Below are 6,429 nucleotides of genomic sequence, written 5' to 3'. Positions count from 1 at the left end.
TCACATTTGTGATCTGGCTGCTGATCAGTACCCCAGATGCTGGCTCAGGGCTGGAGCTACAGCTGGGAGTGCTCAGAGGTGCCCAGGCCATGTCATAAGTGGAGTTCTGCCTCATATACCCTGTCCCTACCCTTTACCAAGATGGGGGCTGGGCCCAAATGTCAACAAGAAGTCCTAAAACCGGGCAAGCCAAAGCCCTAGGTGACATTCTGAAGAAGGCACCGAAGAGAGCATACCCACTGGAAGCTGGTGACTTTCTGAGGCAAAAGTGGGGCCCCTTGCAATGCAAACTCATGGACTTGCTGAGTAGATTAGCACCCTCTCTCTCTCTCTCTCTCTCTCTCTATATATATATATATATATATATATAGCACATACTTTAAATGTATATTTTAAGATGCAAGAAAACAGATGGAAATCTCAGATGCCAACGAGGAAGGTGATAAAAGCCAGCAATGTAGGAGTGTGAGATAGAACTTCAGTGGCTGTGTACCTGTGTGTGTGCGTATGGGTGCATGTGTGTGTATGTGCATTTGCATGTCTATGTGTGTGTGTGTGTGTGTGAGGCTTCGGGTTTCACCTGTACTAGGATAAGGTGAGGGATTGAAACTGAATTACTCGAATAAAGCAGGAGCTTCCACAGGAACCACTGCTTTTGAAATGGAGAGTAGGAAACTGTATCACTGCAGGGAGAGGGCAAGAGAACTTCTCTCTCTGCCTGTGATTCTGGGAGGTAAATGTATATCTCCTTCTGAAAGCCTCTGGTTTGGAGTTTGAATTTGCAGCACTTGTGTGGGGTAAGGATGGCCAAGTTGAGCAATGAATATAAAATACAGATCCCAGGTCTTTCACACCCCAAGGTGCCAGGAAGTGGCAAGCAAAAAACTGCTTTGAAATCACACTTCCATAACTTAGGTTATATAGGATTTCCATAAAGAACAAAAGTTCTCCCTGATTATGAGGTCACAGTAAAAAATGATCAGGATATTCAAGACATTCTTTCATGAGCTGGACTCAGCAGCCCAAGAAACAGGAGGACAGGAAACCTGAGCATGGCAAATCGTGTGACAACATGAAAGAGTCTACAAAAGTTATTAAAGAGAGAGAAGAAGGAATAAAACAGTAAAGGAGGAGTAAGACATTATGGTGAAGGAATAGGAAGATTTGAAAAAAATGAACTAAAAATTAGCAGGTATTAGTCTTTGAAATTAAAATCTTAGTGAATGTATTAAATAGTGGATTAAATGCAATGACAGAAGCAATCAGTGGGTGGAAGCTAGCATAGAGGATGTTGCTTGAGTGCTAGACCAGGAGATGAAAGATTAGAAATACAGAAGGAAAGTCAAGAGACGTGGAGGATTGAATTAGAACATCTAATATTTCAACTAGTAGAAGACAGTAAAGAGAATAGGGGAGAGGCAATATTCAACAAGACAATGGCTTAGAACTTTGCAGAACTGATCAAATATATAAATGTTCATCTTGAGGAACATGAGTACATAATGAAAGAACAATGTACACTATAGGCTGAGTCGACTTACTCTGTTAGCAAACTTTTTTATGCACCTGCCAGGTACTGAGTAGTTCTAATAATGTTGTATAATTACCTCAGGTATGTGGAGTGTAGATATGAGGTCGGTGCCCCAGACCTGCCCTTCTCCCTGGAAAACCCTGCTGGGCAGTGCCATAAGGCTCCTGGTCCATGTGCAAAGAAGAAAGTGCACCTACTGTCCAGTATCTTTTTCCCAAGGGACAGTCCCATCTTCTTTCCCATAGTCCCACCCAACTCTTTGCACAGGCCTGGGTGCAGGCTGGAGTCTGTTGTGCTCTGAAGGCAGAACCAGAGCTTGGGGCTCCACTCCCACCATGCTGCTTGTTCTCGTTGGGGCCCCTTTTCAGGCTCTGAGACCCCAACCTTGGGCTGCAGACTGGTGGCTGCCATGGCCCTTCTCCCCTGGGCAGACCTCCCTGGCAACATCTGCTGTACTCTGAGCCCTGAGCAGTGAAGGTCTTGTGAATGTAGAGTTGTCAGAAAATATTTGGTGTTCAGTTAAATTTGCACTCATATAAACACCACATTTTTTTAGCCTAAGTATACCCCTAATGCCACAGGATGTGCTGTGTTCATTTTGTATATTGCACTAGTGTTGCAGGGTACTTTGTTTTTTAGCATATGTCCCTAGTGCTATGGGGTACCCTTTTATTTTTTAAGCACAAATATGTTCCTAGTACTTTTACATAAGTATATCCTTAATGCTGCAGAGTATCCTGTATATTCCACCCCCCCCCCCCAATCTGGCAAACCTGGTCATGAGGTGGCAAAGGTAAGGCTGGCATCCCAGGGCCACATCCAGACTCCTGGGTTGGCGTGCAGAGCCTGCCCTCCATTGTCTGCTGGAGGGCCTGCTGGAGCAGGGCTCTGGAGACTCCACCCTGCCTAAGAGCCCAGGGTCTGCTTCTGACTCTCACTCAGAACTCCTCCTCCCTGGCCTCCTGTAGTTCACATTCCCCTCAGCAAAATCACCAAACGGAAGCCTGAGGGTCTGGCTTGGGTTCAGTCCCACAGTTCTAGGACCTGGCTCCAACCACTTCCCTCTCTGAATAGCTTTCTTATATGTTGAAGCAGATGTCATACGAAAGCATCCTTCCAGCTTCTGCAGTTCATGCTTCTTCATAGGGAGGCAGGCAGAGCCTAGGGTAGAGGCTTGCTCTGCAAAATTTCTCTTTGGAAAGTGAGAAGATTCATCCATCAATACTGATGACGTCTCTGTGAAAGAGTGGTCACGCTCCCAGGTCAGCCGGCTATCCATTTTTCAAGAAGAGGAAGAGGGAACCTTTCCAAATTGAAATAAGAAGTGGTTCTTTGAATGCTGTAGTCATTCATTACCTGTGTGGCTAGAACAGGCAAGCTCTCCATCGCAGAGCTGGCTCTGGGCAGGCTGCATCTCCTCTAGTGGACCCTCTGAGGTCTATCAATCACTGGGCGCCAGGACCCAAGAATGCAGGGATAGGGAACATAGTGAAGGAGGGGGTTGGAAGAAACGGAGTAAGAAGAAGTAGAATGCTGAGCCCAGGACGTGGTCAGAGGTCAAGGGGGCAGGATTCTATAGACCTCAGCCAGGCAGGATATGGTGTGAAGTTTACCTTTAATTGTTTCCATCACACTTATTGGGAACCATGTGCCAGATGCTGTGTTGGCCACTCAATCATATATAAACTCATTTAACCTTTATGAAAACTCTATAAGGGATGCATTATTATTATAGAGTGAAAATGCAATCTACTGTCCAATTCAGACTCCTGTGGAGTGAAAGGAGGTATGATAATCATGCTGGAACACCAGCTGTCCAACATGATGGTGCCGGACCAAATGGGTATGAGGTCATTCATGGGAAAACAGGGACTCAGACACATCTGCCTGACAGTCCTAGGTCAATTGGGTCATGAGGCCACACACTGGGAAACCAGAACTCACAGAAGCCTTATATGATGGTCTCAGGCCTATTGGGTGCCACAATTACCCGTGGAGAAGAAGTGCTCATATACTTTCACTATGATTACATCAGGCCAAATGAGGTCATTTATGAGTAAATAGGGGCTCAGAAACATCTACCAGGATGTCCTATACCTACTAGGCCATGAATACCTCCATTGGAAAACTGAGACTCACACATATGTACCATGACAGTTCCAGGCCAACTGGATCCTGAGATAGCCAATGGGAAACTAGGGTTCTCAAAGGTCCACAATAACTGTTTCAGGCCACCTTGGTCCTAGGATCACCCAAAGGGACACAGGAGCTCATAGACCTATATCATGATGACTCAGTCCAAATGAATTACATGGTCCTGATCAAGGAATGTGAGGTTCATTAATGTGTACTGTGATGGTACTGTGATTGGGTCACGAGGTCACCCATGGGGAAACTTAGGCTCAAAATCATCTCATGCCAACTCAGTCATAAGACCACCATGGGGAAACCAGGGCTCAGAGACATCCACCATGACGGTCCTAGACCAAGCTGGGCATGAGGTCACCCACAGGTAAATGGGTTCAGAGATGTCCACTATGATATTCCCAGGCAAACTTGATCCTGAGGTCACCCATGGGGAAATAGAGTCTGATAGGCAACATCCGTGATGATCCCAGGTCAACTGGATGATAAGGTCATCCATGGGAAAAGAGGGGTTACAAATGTTTTCCATGATAGTCCCAGGATAACTTGGTCATAAAATCAGTGTTGGAGAAGTCATGGACACACTCATTGGCCATCTCCCAGCCCTTACCTACCCTCCTTCTTTTCCCCCTCTTGCTTACTTGCCTGCAAGTATTTGTTATTTTCCACTCTTGTTTATTTGCATGCAGGTGTTTGGTATGTTTCCATTTGTGCTTGTTTGCTTGGAGGTGTTCATTATGCTTCAATTTCACAAGAAACTGTAAACAGCCCAGGGAGTCATTAAATCTTAACCAATCGCAGTTGCTTGCTGGATCATAAAGGTTACTCATTAGCAGGACCCTGCCCCCTGGAGTGTATAAAAGCCAGCACTCAGTCAATGCAGGTGTCCCTCATCTCTGATATGAAGCAGGCATGTGAAATTACCAAGCAGTTGGTATTCCAGGTGGACCAGCCAATATTGTACCCTCATCTCCAACATGAGGCAGGCATGCAGAATTGTGATTCACCTACCCTGACAAAAAAAGTTGGCCTTCATGGGGGACTGGCCATGATGGGATCTTTTCCCCTGCTCTTTTGGACACCTTGTGCTGTATAAGTAATAAAGCATCACTTGATAGGAGACTCTGGTGTGTCTGAGCTTGTGTTCCTATGACACACTATATGGCAACTTCACTCCAAAGTTAGCCAGAGGAAAACAGGAACTTAGGAATCCATTGTGTTGGTCTAGGATGACTAGATTATGTGGCCACCCATTGGAAAACCAGAGCTCACAGAAATTCTCCAAAATGCCCCTACATCAACTGCATCATGAAGTTACCCATGGGGAAATAGGTGCTCAGACACATTTATCATCATAGTCTCAGGCAATTTGGGACATGAGGTCACCACCAGTAATCCATTACTCAAAATGTTCAAGATGATGATTCAAAGACAATTGATTCTCAAGTTCACCCACTGGAAAACCAGGGCTCACAGAGTTTCACTGTGATTGAGTCAGGCCAGCTTGGTTCTGGGGTCACCCTCAGGGAACCTGGAACTAACAGATATTCACCACAGTGGTGTCAGTTAAACTGAGTCATGAGGTCACTGACAGGGAAACAAGGACTCCTGGATGTTCACCATGATGGTCTGAGGCCAACTGGTTGTTAGGCTGCCAGCTATAAAACAGGGATTCACAGAGGTCTTCCATGATGCTCCCAGGTCTACTAGATGCTAAGGTCATACACAGGGTCACATGGCCTCATAACATCCACCATAATCATCCTAGGCAAACTGAGTCCTGAGTTCACCCACAGAGAAACAGGGGTCAGAAGCACCCACTATCATGCTCCAATGTCTAACGGTTCATGTAGATGCCTACTGGAAAACTAGGACCCACAGATGCAGATGAATTCAATCTTGAGGCCACCCACTTATAAGGTTCTGGGCCAAATAGTCCCGAGGTCACCCAAAGGGAAGCAGGGCCACACAGAGGTCTATCATAATGGTCCCTTTCCAAATGAGTTACAAGTTCACGATCAAGCAATCAGAGACCCAACAGGTACACTGTGTTGACACCAAGACAATTGGGTCATGGGGTTACCCAGGGGGATTGTGAGCTCACATGAATCCAACATAATGGTCTCAGACCAACTGAGTCATGGGGACACCCATGGGGAAACCAGGACTCTCAGGCTTCCACCATCATAGTCCCAACTAATTTTCCCCAAGGCTCAGTGGAAAATCCAGGAATTTAATTCACAATCTTTAGTGCCAATGTTTTAGGAGGTCTTATTTCCTCCAACACCTAAGTTCCATGACCCTCACAAATAAGCTGGAAGAGCACTATAGCTGCTCCATAGGAATGCAGAGAAGTCCAGCAATGACCTTTAAGGGCACCACTGTGTGGGCAGCCCCGTTGTTCCTCGGTTAGTTCCTACAATCCTGTGCAGGTCCCTGAGGCTGAGATCATGACCCCTCTTCTGTAGGTGGGTCTTGCTCCCTCTCTGAGCAAAATCTTACCTGGTGGAGGAGGGCAGCTGCCTCTATCTTGCAGACCTGGGCTCACTGGACATCAAGGAAGCCTCCTTGACTAACCCAGCCCAAAGTATTCATCTCTTTTGATCTTCTTCTGCCTTCAGATATTCAGATCCTCAGTGTTGGACAGAACTGATTTGCATATTCTTTGAAGATCAATTTATTTGTCTAATGTCATTCTCTTTTCAGCCTGTGGTTTCTCCTTCCTCTGAGTGTGGCTTCCTGAGGCAAAGGAC

This window comes from Tamandua tetradactyla, chromosome 8, assembly GCF_023851605.1.
Source record: "Tamandua tetradactyla isolate mTamTet1 chromosome 8, mTamTet1.pri, whole genome shotgun sequence".
Taxonomy (NCBI): Eukaryota; Metazoa; Chordata; class Mammalia; order Pilosa; family Myrmecophagidae; genus Tamandua; species Tamandua tetradactyla.
This window is presented reverse-complemented; position numbering follows the sequence as displayed.